General features: G+C 39.2%; 1 long non-coding RNA gene across 5 annotated transcripts in view; it reads right to left on the reverse strand.

Annotated features, from left to right (window-relative positions):
* LOC123953259 overlaps positions 1-24026 on the reverse strand; it is a 271167-nt gene that overhangs the window by 28831 nt on the left and 218310 nt on the right. For all 5 annotated transcript variants that reach the window (XR_006820856.1, XR_006820851.1, XR_006820854.1 and 2 more), the window contains one exon: positions 13328-13456. This is a non-coding gene — a long non-coding RNA (uncharacterized LOC123953259). The remainder of the gene's footprint in view (positions 1-13327; positions 13457-24026) is intronic.

Raw genomic sequence — 24026 nt, forward strand, 5'->3', positions numbered from 1 at the left:
CTCACAATCCTGGGTTTCCATTTCTCTCAGCTCCTAACCAAGTAATTCCTTCTCTCTGTTTAACCCTTTACTACCTTCAGGTAGATATATTTTTATATAGCTAGCTTTTCTGGTTGTCCTCATGGGAATTATCCCAAATTATCTTGTGTGATAACCATGAACAAAATTCCAAAAAAAATCTACATGTTCATCCGTCAATGAATTATGGTCCATTTATACAACAGAATAAACTATTATGTATTTATGGTTAAATAACAAAAATATTAAATCAATGATGGTACACTTACATAATAGAACACTATTTGGCTACAGAGTCACGATTTTTTAGGTGCTGACATAGCAATCTTCAAAACATATTGTTTAGTGAAAAAGCAAGGTACGGAAGAGTAGACATTGAATGCTATCGTTTAGGCACAAACTATCTCTAGAAGTATTCAAAATAATTTAATACTTGGATTATTTGGGGCTTAGAAAAGTGAATAGCCCAGGCATGGAAAAGAGAAGAAAATTCTTCAGTTTTTATGATTTTGTACATCTGAATTTTGAAACCAGCAATATGTTATCTGTTCGATATAAAAGCAGATAAAATAAACATTAAATGATGAAAAAAATGGGTAAAGCTATGAGCATGAACCTATTTGTCGCTGCAGGATTTATAATAGCGAAAAATTAAAAGTGATCCAAATGTTCATCTGTAAGGAAACGGTTAAATATGGCAGGTGTCACTGATGGCATATTTTGTGATGATATGAAAAATAAGCATGGAAGTTATGTAGAAACATGGATACCTTACTTTTCTATTGCTGTGCAATAAATTAACACAAACTTAGCGACATAAAACATTTGTTCTCTTATTGTTGTGCAGAACAGAAGTTCTAGAAACTAGGTTCTCTGCTCAAGGCTTCACAAGGCTGAAATCAAATTGTCAGGTGAACTAATTCTCGTCTGAGAATTCTGCCTCCCTCAATGGGAAAAATGCATATTATTAAAGAAAGAAAATAGCAATGATTCTTAAACATGCAAAGATATTCAATCTTAGGAGTAAGAGAAATTATAGTGAAGTACCCTTTTCATCTGTTAGACAGAAAAGGTTTTAAAAAATTTGCTAACACACTAGATTAGGAAAGATGTATAGAGACAGATGCTTTCCCAAATCATTCTAACTTATATTAAAATACTGCATATAGCAATATGCATAAACTATGGTAACAACGAGGTAAAAGGAGCTGTGTGTGTTTGTGTGTGAGTGTGTGTGTGAAAAAGTATAAAAGAGAGGGTATGAAAATGTTAATAGTCACATAAAAAAACTTGGGTGACTTTAATTTTTCGTTAATTTTGAGATTTCTAAGTCAGGTTACTATTTTCTTCTATCATCAAAATTGTACTTACAGAGGAAGAACAGTAATTTTTTCAGCCTTTTTCTGTTTACCACTGCACACACAAAAAAAGAGTAGATTTATTGCAGTGTCCCAGATCATTGTTATTTGTTGGTATTGCTGAGATTAGGACATAGGTCCCTAACCCCAGGTCCTTTATATACCATGTTGTCCTGTCTCTTGCTGGAAAACTCCAGATGTAGGAGAGTATGACAATTATGGAATGCTTATTAACCCCTGTGTGCTCACTACTTACTAAGTACATTTATGTGTAGTTAAAACTCACAACAATCCTATATGATATATTTTCATTTCATAGTCTCACTGGGTTTTTAATCCCAGCTCTGATCCAGAAAAACAGTGGGACTTGGCAAGGATTGCAAATTGGAGTGAGAGTCATTAAGAGTTATGCATAAAATGAGCCAGATACCTTGAATACCCTGCCTATCTCCTCCAGCACTTAACCACACCCATACTCCCTTAGTCAACTTCCTACTGCCAGCACCTCTGACTTGTTGCCTGAGGTTTTCCTTGACCACAAAACCCGGGGGAAAGTCTGGAAGTTCTGGAGGAATTAATGCCTCCCACCTTCCTCCAACAGCTACCACAGCCCCTGGGCAAAATGACTGAGATGCTTGTTCTATTCAATTTCCCATTGTTCCCTAGGCGTATTAAGTTCTATTTATCTGCAGAGTAATTCCCTTGACAATATAATCTGCCTTTTTTTTTTTTTTGTAGTAAGAACATTTAACATGAGATCAACTCTTTCAATGAATTTTTGAGGATACAGCCCACTAGTGTTGACTATAGGCATGATGTTGTACAGCAGATTTCTAGAATTTATTCATCCCTTTCCCTAAATCCTTTGCAGTCATCTTTCTACTCATTGCTTCCATGGGCTTGGCTATTTTAGATATCTCATATAAGCAGAATTTTAAAAATACTTGTCCTTCTATTACTGGCTTATTTCACTTAGCATAAAATCCTCTAGGTCTATCTGTATTATTCTATACTGCAAGATTTTCTTATTTTTTAAGGCTGAATAATATTCCATTGTATATATACTATCTATTTTTTATCCACTCATCTATCAGTGGAAATTTGGTTGTTTCCATGACTTATCTATTGTGACTAGTCCTGCAGTGAACATGACTTTAAACAAGGTCTTGGTCAGGGCTGTGGTCTCATCTGAAGACTTGACTAGGAAAGGGTGGCCTTCCATACACACCGGCTTGTTGGAAAAATTCAGTTTTCCAGCAGTTATTGGACTGAGGGCCTGTTTCCAGTGGGCTATTGGCTAGAAATGCTTCTTAGTTCCTTGCCACAAGCACCTTCCTAATCTGGCCGTATGCAAATTGAGAAGGCAAAAGAAAGAATCTCCTAGCAAGATGGAAGTCATAATTTTATGTAACCCAATTACAGAAGTGATATCCCATCATCTTTTCTTTATCGTAATGTTAGAAGCAAGTCAAAGTGTGATCCCACATTCAATGAGAAGGGATCCAATGAGGGTGTGACTGCCAGGAGGCAGGGACCATTGGAAGATATATTGCAATATACCTGTTACACTAGTCAAGTTTAGATCATTCTGATAGCAAAGCAAGATCCTAGGTCTTTCAGAAAAAAAGTCCTTTTTGGTTTGTTTCAGGTACTCTTGGAATCTTAAGTAGTTTTCCCTCATGGAATTAGCTTTTCCTTAAGCAAATATATTCTAAGAATGAAAGATGGCTCTAAAACTTTATGGGTCACGATAAGAAGACAGGAAGGAAATTGAAGTTATTCATGACTAGCTGAATTGCAGAAAATGGGAACAGTATATCCAATATTGGTGGACTAATCTGGATAATGGATATTGACAAACTTAAATCAACATATATGCATTGAACATACTCTTTTCTATATAGTAGGGATTTAATACTTACTTGGAAAGAAATCAAATAGAATTAGATTTAAATGTATAGATTTCAATTATCTTTGCTGATACTGTTCATGCTTTAACTTTTACCAAGAGACATTCTGCTTCTGCTTACAAGTGTGATGAAGAACTTGCTCCTTAAAGTAGAAATAAAATTGACTATAAAAATCAGAGTCCATGCTATTATTACTCCTGACAGAGCTATGCTTATAAAATACTAAGGGCTTCCTTCTGCCTAATCTGAGGGGATGTTCCAGTCCACCAAATGAAAAATAAAACTACCTTCAACAGCAGTCAAGGAGTTAAGCTGGGTATGAAATTGTGTCTCCCACATTACCTGCAATGCATGGATGAGATTATTTCAAGTAATGTCTGGGAATCCTCTACTAAAACAATCACAAGGTGGCTTGGGAGTTTACGCCTTTTGACCAGGTCTACAACCCACATCTGCCACAGAGAATTTTAATTGATATTATTCTAGAGAAGAGTTTCTATGCTAGTATTAAATCAGAAAAAAAAGGCAATTTAACACTGCATTATTCATCATTCTACCATAAATGAAAATAGAATGGACTTGCATTAGAAAACTACTTTTCAGCAGAGAGAGGACTTCTATATAACCAGACTACCAACCATAAGGTTTAAGGTTTGGGCCCCATATTACAAAAACATATGTGACAAATGAATAAAAATGTAATTTCTAAATCACCTTTTCCATAGTACAAATAAGGCAACTGCTTTTTCTATGTACTATGATTTCAAAGCATTGTTTTTATTTTTATAACACTGGAATATTAATTATTAAGTCATTGAATATATATATATGTATATATACATAGAGAGAGAGAGAGAATCTTACTGAAAGTTGTAACTAGTTCCCTTATACATTATATCTCTTTGTGAGCTGCTTCCTACTGTGTTTCCTACTTTGTCTTTGTTTTTACTGTGTCTATCCAGACAAAGTGGAAACTGTAATGGACTCTGAGTCAAGAATATAATTATTCAGGGCGCCTGGGTGGCTCAGTGGGTTAAAGCCTCTGCCTTCGGCTTAGGTCATGATCCCAGGGTCCTGGGATCGAGCCCCACATCGGGCTCTCTGCTCCGCAGGGAGCCTGCTTCCTCCTCTCTCTCTCTGCCTGCCTCTCTGCCTAGTTGTGATTTCTCTCTGTCAAATAAATAAATAAAATATTTTTAAAAAGAATGTAATTATTCAGATATGTAGGATCTTTTTTTCTTCTTAGAATTTACCAGAGACGTTCCTTTTGCCAATTAAGACAAGAAGCCACTTACGTTTTTCAAGAAAGTAAGAGAAAAGACAAGGGGATTTGACATTTATTGAACATCTACTATGTGCCAACCATTTTGGATGTACATACTTTCATTGACTTATCAGTCCTACAAATCAGTATTGTTATTCCAGTATAATAAATGAGAAAACAGAAACTAGGAAATCATGGAAGGGAAGAAAACGAAAATTTGTTGAGCAAGTGAATACTAACACGAGAGGCACTTCATATTTCTACATTCATGTACGCTTTCCATATGCATCCCCATGTTACAGTTTTAAACAAACTTGGGCTCAGAGTTGTTAAATAATTTATACGATATCATACACTTAGTAAGCACTTAAGTTGAACTAGATTCTGAGTGGATCTGATTCACTGTATTTTTCCCAATTACATCAAAATACTTCAGCATAAAATTCTTTAAATGTAGCTGCTTGCAGAGGCACTAAAGAATTTAGATGGCTTCCAGCTCACAAGGGGAAGGATGCCATTCATAAAACTGTTATGTTCCCCAGCAGGGAAAGGCTTCTGGGAACGTTTCCAGAATTCAATCCATCCATAATTAAATAAATAAAATTAATAAGAGTAAACAATTAGAGGCATCTTTCTTGGCTCAACTGTATGGTCCAGTACCAATCACCAGAACTACTCTATTGTAATTTCTTTTCCTTCTTTTCTCTTCCTACTAAAATTGTTGAACATTTGTTGCCTCATTATAATTTGTTTGGTTTTTTTTTTAACTTATCCATCCCCTATTCCAGATTAGGCATTCTTTGGGGGCAGATACCTTGATATATCCCAGGCATCTAATACCTGGCACTTAGTAGATGCTCAATAAAAATCAAAGGAATGAATGACTGAATAAACAAATGAGTTCATTAATAAACAAACATGAACAACAGGGTATGAAGCCAAACTTATTACCTAGCTCTAGCAAACTTTGGAATTGTCTAGAATATGATGGTCACATTGAAGGTGATGTGATGCTTCTAGGCCACCTCGAGTTATAGATTTAGTCTGGCAAGTACTTAGCCAGGACTCAGCTTACTTGAGTGGTACCCACCTCTGTCCCACCACCACTCAAGATGCTGTAATCTTTATCTCTAGTCACTGAAAGACTATGGTCACTCTGACTCTCTGATTCTCTAGGACATACTCTCCCCATTTCTTCTTCATTCCTCTGTTCCAAATATACATTTTGTTTTAATGTTTGCAAACATGTAAAATGTAGGCTTTGCTTCTGCTCAGAAGAATGTGTACAGATTATATGCTGAGGGTAAGAGCATAAGTTTCAGGTCAGACTAAAGAGGTTCAAGCCGAACTGTCACTTATTTATTAGCATGTGACCTTCAAAAACAGGATGTCTGCATGAAAAGTGCTCAACATCACTTGGCATCAGGGAAATGCAAATCAAAATCGAAACCACAATGAGATACCACCTCACACCAGTCAGAATGGCTTAAATTAACAAGTCAGGAAATGATAGGTGTTGTGAGGATGTGGAGAAAGGGGAACCCTCCTACACTGTTGGTGGGAATGCAAGCTGGTGAAGCCATTCTGAAACGTTCCTCAAAAAGTTGAAAATAGAGCTATCCTAGAACCCAACAATAGGACTACTGGGTATTTCCCTAAAGATGAAAATGTAGTGATCCGAAGGGGCATGTGCACCGGAATGTTTATAGCAGCAATGTGCACAATAGCCAAACCATGGAAAGAACCTAGATGTCCATCAACAGATGATGGATAAAGAAGATGTGGTATATATATACAATGGAATACTATGCAGCCATCAAAAGAAAGGAAATCTTGGTATTTGCAACGACGTGGATGGAACTAGAGGATATTACACTGAATGAAAAAAGTCAATCAGAGAAAGAAAATTATCATATGCTCTCTGATATGAGGAATTTGAGAGGCAGGGTGGGGAGTCATGGGGGGTAAGGAAGGAAAAAATGAAACAAGATGGGATCAGGAGGGAGACAAACCATAAGAGACTCTGAATCTCAGGAAATAAACTGAGGGTTGCTGGGGGGTGGGGGGGTAGGGATAGGATAGCTGGGTTATGGACATTGGGGAGGGTATGTGCTATGGTAAGTGCTGTGAAAGGTGTAAGCCTGATGATTCACAGACCTGTACCCCTGGGGCAAATAATATATTATATGTTAATAAAATATATCTATTATTAAATATCTAAAAAAAAACAAAAACAATAAACTCCAGGGTGTCTAAGGTTTAGCTTCTCATGCATAGATGGGGATAATAGAAGTACCTACCCCAGAGGATTACTGTAGAAATTATATGAGATGATGAACCAAATGCAGTGAGTATGGCTCCTAACACACTATTATTTTAATAACAGAATGAGAGTAAGAAAGTGCCTTTTTTTTTTTTTTTTGGCTGTCTGGTTTATAAGTACTTACGAATTAAAACCAGGAGAAAAATGGGGAGGGCACGTTTTGCATGGAGCACTGGGTGTTGTGCAAAAAGAATGAATACTGTTACGCTGAAAAAATAAATAAAAGGGGAAAAAAAAAAACCAGGAGAAAAGACAAATCCCCTTTATCCTTCTAAAAAAGCACTGAGCAGTCTGGTTGCAAGGACTGGAATATCAATGGTTTGGCCCAGCTTTAGATCTTGTGCCCATCCTGGCAATGAGTGACTGCTTTGGTTGTTGACCTGAGTACTGAGGCCTCCTCAGGAGTCTGGGATGGATGAGGGGGTGGGAAGGGGAGTGCTATCTTACCCAAACGATATGGACTGAGTGGGAGAGGAGGCAATAGTTAAAGGAAAATCAGAGCAGAAAGAGTTGCTCTGCATCCTTATAGGACTAAACCAACTAGGGATAACCGATGTAGGATGACCTTACTAACCAAGAGAAATGAAAGCACCTTCACACGCCTGCTTTCTCCTAATGAAAGGCATAACTTCCCTAATTCAAGCCAGTCACTTACCCCTACAGAAAGTATGCAGATTAAAAGACAGGATTGTGCGAATAAAAGGATGGATTTTCCTCTGTGTATCTGTCCTTGTTATAGTTTAATACAACCGCTTGTAGTCCCTTGTCTCAGGAACGAATCAGTTAGAGTAACAAAATTCAGGTATAAATTGTCAATATTTCCTAAGATAGCGTTTTCCAGAAGCTTTTGTAAAAGTAGAAGTCATATAGATGCTAAGTTCTAAATAGCACTTAATCCTGGAGTCATTTACCCATGGGTGGTGGTGGTATGGGGTGTGTGTGTGTGTGTGTATGTGTGTGTGTGTGTGTGTTTCAATGGTGGTGATATATGTGTGTATGTTTCAGTGTACCTGTATTTGTGTTTCCCTTATTCTCTTCCCTCACATTTTTCCTCATAAGAAATTTCTCCTCTTGGTGCTCACCTTCCACACAAGTCATCAAACATGGAGGACGGAACACAATACTTAAACAATGTAACTGTCTTTCTTGAATAGAACATCGGATATACAAGCAATTTTTTATATGTTCGCATGAAAAGAAAAATAAGCACATGTAGAAGTAATTATGAGGTCACAGGAAGTTTCTTTTCTCCTTTTGTTTTTAAATGAAACATACATTTTCACATTAAAAGAAAATTCTGGGAAAATATTGGGATGACCATTAAAAAAGGATATGAACTATGAAAAGCTCAACTAATAAATAATGAACACAAATAAACAGCCTGCCCGTTTGTCAACCTCCAAGCCAAGTGTTAAATTCCACGATTTGAAGTGAATGAGAAGACTGCAGAAACTGATACTGAACCACACAAAGAAATCTCACCTCATTCCTTTTTGTTCTTAAAACATGGATTTTTGCATGGCTAGTGCATCAGATAACTACACTGAAACATCGTTTTATTTAATATGACCAATTCTGGAGAAGTAAATCACAAGAAATGAAAGCCTGGAACCGCTTAGAAATGTTCCCAGTTCTGGGTTGGGCTTGTTTTCCCTGGAGGTTCTACAAGCCTACAGCCAACATTACTTCCAAGATGTATCAAATAAAAGAATGGTATCACTAAATGAAAATATCACTGGATATTGTAGACTACCTTTGGAAAAGTGTCTTATGAAAACAGCCCTCAATCATTTAACTTGACAAGCCCACTCTATTACTAAAAGTATAGCTGTATCTTTCAAAAAATCTTGACTCATACTGGTAGCTTCCTTCCTAGTTCCCAAAGAGAGCACTATCACCCACCATGTGCTTACTGTGATAGAAAGGCTCTTACCATTGTGTTGGAAGTGGCCTTCTTCCTTAAAATCCAACCTTATTTCTTTCTTAAAGTCTCAATATAGGTGCTTGGGTGGCTCAGTGGATTAAGACTCTGCCTTCGGCTCAGGTCATGATCTCAGGGTCCACACATCGGGCTCTCTGCTCAGCAGGAAGCCTGCTTCCCCTCGCCCCCCCCCCCCCCCCGCCGCCTTCCTACTTGTGATCTCTCTCTCTCTCTCTCTGTCAAATAAATAAAGTCTTAAAAAAAGGGTCTCAATATTATATAATATAAATATAACCTATTATGTATATTATATATTATTCAGTGAAACACATTTATATTTATATTATTATTTAATCCTGTTTACTATTATTACATATTTATTTATATATAATATTTGTACCTTATAATAATATGTCTATAATTTTTGAAATATATAATGTAATATAACAATGTAACCTATAATTATTACTCACCTAATATATGGTTACAATATATTACAATATGTAACATATTATATATTATATATTATATTATTATCTACATATACATGCTTATTTATACTATTATAGGACAGAATGGCAATAAGGTTGAAAAAGAGTTCCCACGGAGATTTAAACAGGGTAATGGATTAGACATTGCTGTCTTAATAATTCCCCAATCACCAGTATCCCATTTACAAAGCTACTATTTTTTTAAAATGCCACCAGCATTTTGTGCAATGAGGTTAAGTGCCAGCGAAGGTATAAATCAGATCATTGCTGTCTTGCGCCTGCCATCTTGTACAAACTCTTAAGGTTACATTTGTCATACTGCACTGTAGTTATTTGTTTAATGCCTGTCTACACAGTGGGACTCTGAGTTACACGGGTGAAAAGCCACGTTATCCTCGCTTTTGTATCCAGTGACAGATACTGCCTGAACCAGGCCACCACCAAGCCAGGGCGGTTATCTCTCAGCAGCCAGGAGTCTTGGCCGCTGGTGGCCCATAGCAATCTTTCTCCAGATTCTCATTGAGCCCAGAAATGCCCACTAGGAGAGCCCTCATCAAATAACTATATAATTGAAGTGTGTACAAGTCTGACCTCTTGACTCCAGGTAGAACCAGTCTGTGGTCTTCATGTCCACAGCTTCTCCGGAGATCAGCTGAGGCAGGACTTCGCAGAATTCACATCTCTGCTTGGCTTCTTCCCCTGCCCAGATCTGCTTCCTTCACTTCCTTACAGGTTTCTCCTGGGAACACTCCATCAGCTAATCACTCACGCACGAACCCGTGTCAGGTTGTGCTTTAAGGGAATCAGACCTAAGATACCTCTAAGGGCACGGATTGCTGTGACAAAAGGTCTGTTTCTCCTATTAAACTCTGAGATCCATGGGGGCAGAAAAGATGACTTCTTCATCTCTTTATATCCAGTACCTAATTCAGTGCCTGACAGTAAACACTCGGGGCGGGGGGGCGGTTTGTAAATCTGAATTAATATGTGAGTTTATTTACCTCATTCCTTATTCTCCTCTTTGACTGAATAGATAAATCCCAGGAAAAGCAAGACATGGGTTTAAGGATTAACATTGCTATTATCATTCCATACCAACCTTTCTCCAAGACCAAATAAATATGAATTGTCAGGAGAAGTAGTTAGCTCTGAAGTAAGGGGAGTGAAGACCCCTCCCCCAGTCCTGTCCTACAGTAATGTAGATATTGAAACGATGGTTCTCATCAATTGCATAGATTCAGTAACAGCTAATGGCCATATATTAAACTGAATTTTCTTTTGTTTTCTTTTTTAGCTTCCCCTGAGAATATTTTTCCATTCCTCACTTTCCTCTTACTCCCATATTAAACCGGTGTTAGGTTGGTAAATATCAAGCCAACTTTAGGAAAGGAAGATTTTTCTCAGTGGTTTTCTTGGTCACAACACAGTATATTCACCAGAGATCAAAGCAAATACGGGGCTCTGGTCTCCACTGCATCCCTCGGAAATGATCCTCTTTCTACTCACTATGGAAGACAGATTAGACTCCACCAAATGAATTAACAAGGTCATCCAGAAGATAAGAACTCCAACATTAATCAAAAGCATGTACCTATATATATTTAAATTAATCTGAAGGCACAAGTTTCTCCATCAGTGTGTCTGTTTGGACCTATGTCTTACTAAAAAAGTGCAGGATTTCTGTGGGCAGAAAAGAGAATGATACTTTCAATTGTTCTAATTATAATTACCTCAAAGTTTGGCCAAGAAAGCATAAAAATAACTGACTCTTCACAAACACATTTTGTTTTGAGGTAGACAGCTTTCTGAGGCAAAAAGGCTCATTAGGTGTCTATTATTCAAACGAGACATCAAATAGACTCTGATTTTTTTTTTAAGATTTTATTTATTTATTTGACAGACAAAGATCACAAGTAGGCAGAGAGGCAGGCAGAGAGAGAGAGAGGAACAAGATCTGATTCTTAACACAATGACCAAAAAGTACTCAAATACCATGTCTAAGCGGATTCACTGTCTGGGAACATTGGTATTTGGTCAGCTCTTCTGGAAACCTCCAGCCATCAAATGTATCTCAATTACTGAGCTAGGGACAAAACAAATGAGTTGGGGTGGTGCAGGGGAGGTGTGGGGGGGCCCAGGAATTCTAAAGAAAACTGGCCTTTACGATTGAATCAGCCGCCATTTCACCCAAGTGTGGGGCTGGAGACATGATATTATCTCATCTGCTCCTTACTATTACCCTGACAAGGCTGGATTTTCGTCTTTATTTTACAAGTGATAACGGCCATCTTGACAGATCCTGGAGAGTTGTTACAAGTCACATGGCTACTAAGGACCGCCTACGGAATTCAAACCAGGGACTATTTGCTCCAAAGCCCATCATCTTTTGAAGTCACCGCCCTTTATCAGGTCAGCTAGTGTTCACTAAGGGTTTATTTCTCACTGAGCTCTTAAATATCGGCTTGACTCAGGGAAAAAAAAAGACACTTTTGTGGACACTCTCTTCCTTTATGACAGCAGCACTTAGACTCCGATCACCCTCTTGATATATTACTTACTAGCTAACAACTAATACATGATTTGTTCTAAGAAGCAATTCTGTACCTGAAGAGTGGGTGTCGTCTTCTTTAAAGTTATCAAGATGAGTCAGTCAAATGCAGTGGATGCTTTGAGGGCACGCCAAAGCTTTGGAATCTGTCAGCGAACGAAGACAAATAAAGGCAATACAGGGTACCCTCGATTTTGTGGACAAAGCCCACAGACACAGACATGTTCAGGACTCCGTGGCTTCCAAAGCCCTAGGGAAGTTCAGAAATGATGCCCGGTCTCCTGAGGCAGAAAGAGTGTGGCCAGGTTCCACTCTAGAGGAAGGTGGGGAGAAAACTGGGCTGCCATCCTCTGTTCTCTTTGTGAGATGGTATATGAAGTATATGCTGTGACTGAAGGATGTGAGACAAAGATGGGGAGACGGAAAGTGGTAGAGGTTAAATGGATTTGGAGTCACTGTCTTGGAGGATGGGAGAAAGGGCCAACAGGTGACAGGGTGACTAGAAAGCAAGATCCACGAGGTCCAGGAGTTTTTCTCCCTTGTGTCTCCTTAGTGTTTGCACATAGTAGATGCTCAATAAATATTTGTGGAATGAGCAACCTTGGAAGATATGCTTGAATGGGCTTTATAAATGGCAGTATCTACAATATCATTTTGGAAATAAATTATATTCTATTAGGAGTATTTCAATGAAATCAGCAATATCTTAGCAGTATTCCAGTGAAATCGGCAACATCTCATGCACATCATCTCTCTCCAGTTCCTCTTAATGCAAACCAAACAGTCTTCATGCAGTTGAGGTCTGGACAAAATGAGTATTAAGGGTGAATCAGATGTATAAAGATTAGCCTGATGATTTCCTATATAAGACGGTTACAGGTTGCCTTCCCAGGCTTTGCCTTGATGATGGCGAAGGGGTTTGTGAGTGCTGTGAAATGACTGTACGTAGATGAGTCCGAAGTCCTGTGGGAACACAGCCAGCCATTCAGCAGGTGCTGGTCTGACTCTAACTTTTCTTCTCTAAGGGCCAGAGTTTCTCAGATAATGCATCTGACCCATTCCCTTCATTTCAGAGTTTCTTGGTGCTCTCTCTGTGTTTTCTTCTTCCCTTTTTTTTTTTTAAAGATTTTATTTATTTATTTGACAGACAGAGATCACAAGTAGGCAGAGAAGCAGGCAGAGAGAGAGGAGGAAGCAGGCTCCCTGCTGAGCAGAGAGCCCGATGCGGGGCTCGATCCCAGGAACCTGGGATCATGATCTGAGCCGAAGGCAGAGGTTTTAACCGCCCCAGGAACCTGGGATCATGATCTGAGCCGAAGGCAGAGGCTTTAACCCACTGAGCCACCCAGGCGCCCCTGTCTTCTTCTTTTTTTTGGAGGCATTTCTAGCAAGGCGCCAGAGGACCGTCCCATCCTCCCCCAACAGCTGCCCCTCAGTTTTAGGATATTGCTCTGCTGGAGATTCTTAACTTCTGTAGGAAGCTCTAGTACTCACCTGGCCTAGACATTGCACTCTGATGACTTCAGGCCTTGAGGTCTACCTTCTCCTTGGCCCTCCATCGCATCAAGTTTCATGACCCCCACTCCCTTAAGGCACCAGCTCCTGCGTGTTCAGCTCTTGCTTCTACCAGGGAAAGTAAGAAGGAGGAAACAGCAATGCGGTGTATTAGCCAAGTTTAAGCCTTCATATTTTATTTGCAAAACTGACAAAGCACTTTATAATCCCAATGCAAAAGCCAAGTTTAAAGCAAAGACTTATTAAATCTGTATAAAATACACAAATGAGTAAATTATTGCTAATGGCATGACTTCCTATACTCTTCTTCAAAGCTAAACCACAAAATTATTTTCATTTTAAACAACAAATTCGGTTTTTTGCATGATCCAAGACACCACATTAATCCATTTCAGGTTTTTAGTATAATACAGATTTGTCTACATTTGTAAACAAAAGACTGAGCTGCAGGAGGAAGGAAGAGAAAAGCTAGGCCTGCATTTCAGAATAACATGCAAAAACCATTACACCAGAATTCAAAAAACCATTACACCAGAATTTAAACAAGTTTCCGCTAGACAGTACACGTTGAGTGTGATTAGTAGTTCTAGGAACCCATTATGAAACAAATGAAAGTTAAACACTGCCCTGGAAAATTGATACAACTGAGTTGAATTCATGTATCTACTGAACAACAAATAGGGCTCAGTTTTGGCAAGAAGAGTAGGGGAGAGCATGTTATCCCAAGGATGTAGGTGGGAACAAGTTATGTTAAGAAAAGTAATAGGTATGGGGTGCCTGGGTGGCTCAGTCGTCTGCCTTCGGCTCAGGTCATGATCCCAGCGTCCTGGGATCCAGCCCCGCATTGGGCTCCCTGCTCAGCGGGAAGTCTGCTTCTCCCTCTCCCGCTTCCCCTGCTTGTGTTCCCTCTCTCTGTGTCTTTTGCTGTCAAATAAATAAATAAAATCTTTAGGGAAAAAGAAGTATTAGGTACAGAGATGGGATGTTACACAATTATTTAGTGTGCTTGATTTATATTACGTCCATTTAGGTCCACTGGAACCGAATTTCAGAAAATCCCTTGGCTGCATAGCTCGTGGTTGGTATGAAGTATCAGCCACACTCTTTCTGCATGCAGAAGGTGAAAGCAGGCAGTGAGGCCCCTGGTAGCTTACACACATTGTTGCTTGTTGCTGCTACTCACCCTGGGGTAGCATCTCTCCCCCAGTTCCTGCTAAACCCTCATTTGGCTTCTCTGCCTCCTGGGCTAGGTGCAGATTGAGCTCCATGATGAAAAGCACCAGCTTCCCTGGCAGGATAGCCCCATCCCCCAAGTGGCAGGTGTAAAGCCAGAGAGACTCCCATGATTTTAAGAGCCTGTGCTCATGGGCTCTAGTCAGCATGGCAGGTTTCCGTTTGTGGTCTTTCCCTCACATCCATCCCTCTTCTCCACTTTCTGCCCTGTGGAGGTCTGGCTCCACCACCAGATCCAGGAGGAAACATCTCACGTAACAGTGTAACCATGCCCTGCGAGTGTTAAGGCCAAGCCACTATTATAGATCCCTATTTAGATATTAATGTATAGTGCAGAGATGGCATGTTTCTCTGCTCACACTCTGACTAAAACACAGGGAGATATTATTAGTGTGGGGAAGCATGGGGAAGATAATGGGATAAATCATCTGTAATTTTCCAGAAGAAAGCCAATGACTTTGACTAAAGCTAGTATTGCCGTAAAGTTCTCCATGATGCTCAACAAAGGTAAATCAATTAAATTTAAGACTTTCAGTATCTTCATATAACTTTATCCATGCGATTACAGTTGTTATGCACTTTTAAATCGTACACAATAGTTCATATTTATGCATATTTATGGTTAATATTTCAAATATATTCAGTGTTTGATATTATCTAGGTGATTCCACCATTCTTAGTAGCTGATGTTCAGTATCTAAGCTTTTGTTTTGTGTGACACTTTTGATATGAATTTTTATTAGTAACCTGACTTTTTCTCAAAAGAATTCTGAGAGGTCAGAAAAGAGCCAGTGAAGAGTGGGGATTTGGCATGCAAGGAAAGGACAAACGTTGCTGAAGCCCAAGCTGTCACATCTGCGCCTTCTAATTTTAATTAATTTTCACAAAACCTTTATGGTTAGTTTCTTCCTTTTATTTTTCAGTTGGGGACTGAGAACCAGAGGATAAAATGTCCTATTCAACATCTCACACCTCACAAAAACTTGTTTTTTCCTTAAAAGTGAGTGAAACCTTAATCATACCGATGGAAAAAGTTCAATGACCTTGAGAAAGTGCAATGACCTTGAGAACCAGAAAATGTGGAGGTGCTATGCACTAAGAAAAACAAGAAGATAAGAAGCAACCAGACCCTATAACAAGGATTCAGTGTCTGACACCTGGGCACAGCCGCAAACAACGGTGATAAAAATTTTTATCTCTTGATAAGAAAAGCTTTGCTGGTAGTAAACTCTTTACAGTAATATTTAATACATCTGAAAGCTGTTACATTTTTAATACGTAAAAATGAACAAAATGGGAGAAAATTGCCCAAGCAAGAATCAAATACCAGACCACAAAACTTCCAAGTACCATCTCATGACTAGGGAGGAAGTATGTATTTTAATGAAAGAAATCCCCAACGTATACTACCTAGAATTCTCATGTCAGCAATTGTCCCTTCAATATTGAGACCCTTTGTCTATTCCAGAGGGGTAATGACAGATAGAATTTTACCTGAAATCCCCACAGGTTCCCAGTTCTCATGGTCACTTCCTTCTCAAATTTCTTTGTTACTAATCAATGGCACCTCATTAGGATCTCTGTAAAAGTTTGAACAAAAGGAGCAGTTTCCCAATGGTTGTAACATTAAATGGAACACGAAGGGAAGTTACACTTTATACCATAGTCAAGTCGCAGAATTCTAGCAGCATTTAAGAATGCTTTCCTATCTTTCACAAATGAGTTAACTGAAAATCAGAGAAGTGAAGCTTTATTAATTAAATTCGAAAGTGAGTTCAGGTTTCTGGATGCATTAAACTGACACAATTCCGTGAGTGAGTAATTTAAAAAAAAAATAAAATAAAATTACAAATACAAAATTACATACAGGACTTTGGGTGTGGCTCGTGAAAGTGTGGGTTTAACATTCTAACCAGAACGGAATGAGGTAAAATCCAACTTGAAAAGGCAAAAGTCAAGTCACGGTTGAAAAACCAGTCCCTGGAAGTGCAGGGAAGCAGAGGGCCCTCAGAAACAACGAGAACCAGAGACATGAACCTCACTGGATTGTTTCCACCTCTGTTTCTCTCTGCAAGTTGGCTTTATTCCCTCTCACTGTAAACCAGATCTCTTCAGAAGCAGGAAAATATGGCCGCTGATAGTTCTTAAGTTATATGTCATAGTTTAACCACTGAAATGCTGAGATGCTCTCTGGGCCAAACCAAGTCTAGGGAAGGACCTTAACTGATCTGGTTGTGTCCAAATTAACTGCTCTCAGTGTTGAGTCTTCTAAAAACAAGAGAGCAACCATGAGCACACTGTCAGCATAGAAAAGGATCTGTGCCAAGAAGAATCTGGGAAGACAAAACAATCCTCCATAAATCATTTGCTCAATGCTGAACAGCTAATATGTGGTATATTCAGAATCATAAACTAAGGGTTCATTTCAGCCCAATTTTTTTCTCTAAATGTTACCGCAGATACTAAAGAAATGAATTTTCCTGGCTCAGAAGTTTTGTTCTTGGCATAGAAAATTATCAGAATATGCAAACAAAAGCAAGACCCAACACAAAATAACCTTCATATTTTCATTCAATTTAGAGTTCTTCCAAATCACTATTATACATATCAATCCTCATCAGAGATTTATTAAGAAAACAGGACATTTGTGTTAAGCGTGTATTATCTATTAACTCATGTTAGAAATTTCCTTTTTACTGCTATTCTGATGTGATTTCTTTACTTATCTCTTTATCATAGATATAGAATAGATGAAAAAGTGCTAATTGGTTGTGCCCTGCAGTAAATGAAATATTATCATATAGTGCTTTGATATGTAAACAGCATAATTACAGGCTTATTGAAGCCACTTTTTTTTAGAACAAATAGCATATTGCTAAACATTTCAGACCAAAAATTTCCTGCATAAGGCAGTCGCTATTGATTTGTATTTCCTAGTTAAGTAATTCTCAATCGATTTATATTTCTTTCCCCTAAACAAAGTGCTTCAATCATTGGAAGAATGAAAAGAAGGGAAATTGAAAATGGGAAATTTTGACAAAATATAATATAATAGAAAGAAAACCCCCGGCCTTTCCTTTTCTTTCTTCAACACAGCTTTAGCAGAATCTTTTTAATATTTAAATTCATAAATTCCCTTTCTTCTTGCTTAGTTCCGAGAAGGCCTCCCGACTGGGATTTATGACCTATGTTGAAGGCAATCCTGGAAAGGATTTATAATAGTGCCTAAACTATGGTAATCTGCCTGAGATGAGAAAAGATAGGGCTTGAAAATAAAGTCATGGATTTCGGTGTTCAGCTCTCTCCCACCAGTGAGACTTTCTCTGGACGAGGCTCAGCCTAGCACCCGGGGGAGGCCTGGGCTACAGCTGTTTCACTGTGTGCTGCTAGCCAACAGCACAAAAGTCTCAATTCAGAAGCTGGAGGAAAGAGTTGGAAACTAAAACCAAGGGCAGCAGATGCCACACCAAACTGAAGGCATATGAATTATCTTCTAGATGAGTGAGGGAACAACATCTGGTCTTACTCATAAATCAGATCCTGCCCAGCAGGCTCAGGGCATGGGCTTCCTTACACAGAAGCGCAGGATGGGACACATGAGGAGAATGGATGACAGTGTGATGCCTCACACTGACGTGAAGTAGAACAATAGTAAACAGGGTGTCCAGGAAACATCAGGAGGGGCCTGCAGAACTGGGAGCAATTCAGAAATCAGAACTGAGCTCAGAGTACCTGGCACAAGATAAAGGGCCACTCTGAGAGCAAAGCTACAAACGTTCAAGTTTGGGGGACTCTAAAATGCAGTTAGAGCTGCTGATCGAAGGCCAGGTTTCACATATACCACCTGGAGAAGACTTTTGATCACATTTGAACATTTTACATTCTTCCTACCTATGCAAAAGCATTACCTTTAGGATGTCCTCTATTAATGAAAAGCCTTTCTTTCCCCCTCTCACACTTAGAAGAATTTGCTATTTGGCCATTTATGTATATTGTATCTTTTTTTCTTGAATTGCTCCATTTTCTTTTCTGACATCGTACTGAGTGATCGTGATTTAGAATAATATGTCAGGTATGCTTAGTGTGGTAGAAAGTCTCCCTTTTTCCTTCCAAGTTTACTTTCCATCTATCTCAGCCTTAACCTATGCCCAGGGAGAATAACTTCCACCAACCATGTAATAAGACCTCTCCTGCCCTCTGGCTTCTAGTTGGGTTTGACCCAGAGGAAGTAAGACATGAGATCAGATAATGGGGGAAGAGAATGGTTGGGGTATTTTACCCTGACTCTCTTCCAACTAGATGGTGGTTTAGCTGGATTGTGTTCCCCTTGAGTGAACATCTCAGATGGCCCGAGTCAGATGGCTAGAGCTCTTTCTAGATTCCAGAGGTAGTCTCTGACTGTGCTTGTGTTGGTCTGATGGTGGGAGTAGCTTCCTGTCACCGTTAGTCTTAGAGGGCTCTGTTAACCCTTTTTGGATCCCTTTAGCCTGCCACACCTTGGCACAGAGCCTCTTTATTTCCTCTTCTTAAATTATTCTTTTTTTTTTTCTTAAATTATTCTTATATGGGCAACAAATATTCTTATATGGGCAATATAATAAACTGAGCAAAGATATATCGTTTACTACATCAAATCTGAAGAAACACCAATCTATTACAAGCAAAGTCAATGCAAAGGGCAATGACAATAATCCCACAGACAAAGGGGAAATGTTTCCAGAAAGCAGTACCTGGCTTTTCATACCAGAGTTCAAAATCTGGTTCTGCCTCTTGCTAGACCCACGAAATTGAACAAAACTTAAACAGTTTCTCCAAATCTGTTTCTTTCCTAATAAGATGAGATTAAACAGTTTCTCCAAATCTGTTTCTTTCCTAATAAGATGAGATTAATAGTAATATCTCTCTCATAAAATGGTTGCAAATATTCAATAATTTGGTTTAAATGCATAGCATGCCCTTGGCCTTAAAACTGATAGCCTAGCAGCTGTGATAGTAACAATAGCTTTAAAATGATGTTTCCAGGGATAAAACCTCAACTGAGAAGTATACTCTTCAACACTTTAAAGATGACTCTTAGTCACCTATGCTAAGGAAATTCCATGGCACTACCTTATTCGGTTTATAAACTCCCATGGCATTATTGCTACCAAAGAATAAGAAGCAGTAACCTGGATCATTATTTTAATCAGTTAGTCTCAAATAACATAAGGTTCCCAGTCTTGAAGTATCCCTTCCTCCAAGCTCAAAAGATACAGCACATTAGGGAAGATGAGAGACGTGGTGATAAGGATGATGGCGACTCTTCCTGAGATGAATTACTGAGATTCGCTCTTATTGAGACAGCACTCACTGTTCTAGGCATCTGACACATATCAGATCTTTCAATCCTCATAACAGTTAGATAGTGTATATCATTATTTTCTCATTCTATACATAGAGCAGATGAGGCAGCAATTAAATAACCTGTCCATGGTCACACCTAGTAAGTGGCAGAAGGGGTGTTCAAACCCGGGGGCCAATGCTCCAACATCCATGTGTTCCACTGCCTCACCCTGAAATTTCTACCCCATCTTTTGATGCCATGGATATCTGGGTTCCATCTTTATGAATACAAACATTTAATTTAGAATTAAAACACCACTGCCAAATTTTTGTCAAGCAAGCACTTTACAGAGCAAATATCATTAGGCCAGTTTAATTTATTATTGAATTTTCTATTCGGCACAGTTAAAACATTTTTATGTTTACTTTATTGAAATTATATTCATCAGGATCGTTTTTCTGTAAACTGTACACTGAACATCTGATTTATTGGTCAGTCATTTTGTCCACATAAAATGTGACTGATGATAGCTTCTACCCATAGTACTTTTCTTTTATGGTTATTATAATAGAGCTTCAACAGACCCACATTTAATTTACATGAATTCAATCAGCTTGGCCAAAAATTAAAATAAATCTAAAAGTTTCAGTGATTTTCCAAATCCACCCCCAAGGGATTCTCAAACATTAAAAGGTTTCATACATGGTGAGGATAAAATTGAGTAGTGATTCCTTCAAAAAGAAATGAAGGAATTAACTTGGGGTGGGTGGAGAAGGGTGTTGATGAGAAACAGCTTATTAACATAATCTCAAAATATCTCCCTACAAATTACAATTTACAAAAGTTATAATTGGCTACATAGTGGAGAAATAAAACAGTACCTTAACCAACTGATGGAAACTACCATCGTGAATACAGGACAGGCACAATGTGCCTACAGGTGTGATAGCTAAAGGACACAACATCACTTAATTTAGCAATCCTACCAAAAAATACATAACCAGAATCACATTATGGGGAAACGTAGATAAACCATCTTCAAAGACAGTCCTATAGGGGTGCCTGGGATGTTCAGTAGGTTAAGCATCTGCCTTTGGCTCACGTCATGATCCCAACGTCTTGGGATCGAGCCCCGCATCGGGCTCCCTGCTCAGTGGGGTCCATTTTTACCCCCCTCTCCCCCTGCCCCTCTCCTCACTCATACATTCTCTCTCTGTCTCTAATAAATAAAATCTTTTTTAAAAAGTCTATAGGACCAGTTGCCTGTAATCTTCAAAATTCTGAAGATCAGGAAAGACAATAAAAGCTAAGGAACTATTCCAAATTAAGCAAGAACGCTAACTGGATGCAATATATGATCATGCACTAGATTCTGGAGAAAAACCACCGTGAATGATATAATTGGGATAACCAAAAAAACTGGAAGTGGACTATTATATAAATAATAACTGTAGCCACATTAAATTTCCCACATTTGCTAACTAGACTGTGGTTAGAGAAGAAAATACTCTTGCTCCTGGGAAATAGACCCTGAAGGATTAACTGACACAAAGTTAATGTGCCAGTTAATCCTGACACATTAAACGGGTCGGCAAACGGGTCTGCGAAAAGCTGTGTGTGTGAGAGAAGAAAGGCAAACGTGGCAAAACAGTCAACATTAGTGACTCTCTAGATAGGGCATGCATGCATTCTTCATAACTTCATGAAACTTGCCTTTCACTTGGAAATTGTTCCAAAACTAAGCTTTTTGTAAAAAAAATAATGACTTCAAGCCCTTAGAGAGACACTGACAAAAACTGGAAGGACTGTGAAAATTGAATGCAGAGCATAATGGTAGTGCTAGAGCTGGAAATCTGGAATTTTCACTGAATTGCGGAAGTGTTGTGAAACACTTGAATTGTTTACCTGTTGATTATAGTCCCATCCACGGAACTGCATACTGTATATAATACCATTACACATACATATGGTGTACAGGGCTATTTACCAAAAATACTTGTACTCTCTATTTATGGGCAATTCAGAGAATTTCCAGGGTCATTTTTACAATACATGACTTTCCACTTATTTTAGAACTTAAAACCAGGTTTTAAAAATTACTTTAATTTTTAACTAAAATTCAAGATTTTAACTTTTAATTAAAATTAATTAATTTTTAATTTAAAAATTACTTTAATGCATTTCTAGAAAGTCTACTTTTTTCTAGGTCGGTTTTTGCAGGTCTCCATTTTTAAGGATGCAGCTTATACCTACATGTAGGGGTTCGTGTTGATTTTTTATTTCCGGTCCGTGTGCTGGACATTCTCCTTTTCCTCTCCCCATCTGTGCTTCCCCCCTTTGCCACCCTGCTCTGAATCGAGGGGGCTGCATGTCGAGCTTCCATGCCCTTGGGTTTCCAGTTGGATGTGAACATGGAGAGACGTCCTCACATCAGAGGGTGCGAGCCGAGTGACACTGGGTGTGTAACCCCTATGTGCTCCCTGGAGCCGGCCAAGAAAGGTTTCATTCCTCTACTCCAGAGGCCACAGTCCCCATTGGCTAGGTCGTGCTCTAGTTTTTAGTCACAGCTCTGTCAAATGCTGGCTCCCAGAACCGCTACCAAATTATCTGTTGATGGAGCAAAGCTGAGTTTGTTTGCTTATCACAGGAAGACAGATCAGTACCTTGACGGTCTTAGCGAAGTAGGAAGAGCAAAGTCAGGATATGTACACAGCTCTGAAGGTCTGGTTTAAGGTAGATTTTTCAGTGGGAGCACTTGCTTAGGACTGCATGGAGTTCATGATATAATAGTTCAGGACTGGTGGATATAGACAGAGAGGGATCCAGGTGAGTTTAAAAAAAAAAACCAAAAAATAAACAGTTGCTTGATAAGCTTGGTTGAGCCATTATCCTGAGGAGTGGACATTTGCTCAAATGAGGATATGTCAAGCAGCCCAGTATTGAGATGAATGGACTTTCAGAAAGTTCCTAAAACAAGCAAAAATGTTATATGAAATGTCATCTTTCTGGGCATGAGTTGTCTGAAATAGCAAAGTCATGTCCACCCCGTGGGTTTGGGTGGTTTCTGTTCTCAGCTCCCATCCTTTCGGGACTAGGGATGGAACCGCTTCCCGCTGAGAGTAGCTTGCAGCGTCCTTCATCACCCCGTGGTTGGTTTCCCTTTCCTGCCTGCACCCTGGTCAATAATCTATTAACTTTTTTCACTTACTCCATTTGAATGCGCTATCTGTTTCCTATTGGGATGATCATGAGTTAGAGAAACATTTATTTGACAAGCCATGAGAGACTCTTACCTATAGGAAACAAACTGAGGGTTGCTGGAGGGGTGATGGGTGGGTGGGGGGTGAGGGAACTGGGTGATCATGTGTGTGATGTGATGTCATGAGCTCTGGGTGTTACGTGAAACTGACGAATTACCGAACCCTACGACTGAAACTAATGATGTACTCTATGTTGGCTAATTGAATTTAAATAAAAAAGATAAATATGCATTCATTTGTATATATTGTTGACTCTGCAACTCACACAGAATTGCTTCGCTGCCCGTATGCACCAATTGTGTTGCTAGCGCCGGTCGGTATCATTGTGTATGGTCTGTTCAGTGGAGGTGAAGTGAAGTAAAAGACTCTTTTACTCGTTCTTTGCGCCTGGGTCACTAGAGCCACCTACAGAAGTGGTCTCCTTGATCTTCTGCATTCAGCCTAACAAAGGACAGGAGTTACTTAACCCACTCCTGCTAAATACTGGGAATTTAGGGCCTGCAGGCCCTAGGGCTGCCCTTCTGCCCCTGGTTTTGAAAACTGTACTTTCTCTTCTCTCTGGGTCTTCATTATCATCACGATAATCTACACACTGACTCAAAACTGCTTTGGGCTTGGCCGTCCTAGCTGCCAGGAACTGGAAACTTGACCATAGTCCCAAGTGCAAGGATGGCTACAGGCTGACTGCCGTTCTTGTTGCTGCTGGCCTCTAAGGATTCTAGCATCAGTCTGTGAATTCCCCTGTTCTCTGGACACTTCCTGCAGGGAGGGTGTGTGTGTGTGTGTTTGCTGTAAACCTCCAATACCACTGCCTACCCGCACTACCTACCCGAGTTTGGTACGGTATCTGTCCCCTAAGTAT

The sequence above is a fragment of the Meles meles genome, chromosome 1 (assembly GCF_922984935.1).
Source record: "Meles meles chromosome 1, mMelMel3.1 paternal haplotype, whole genome shotgun sequence".
NCBI classification, from domain to species: Eukaryota; Metazoa; Chordata; class Mammalia; order Carnivora; family Mustelidae; genus Meles; species Meles meles.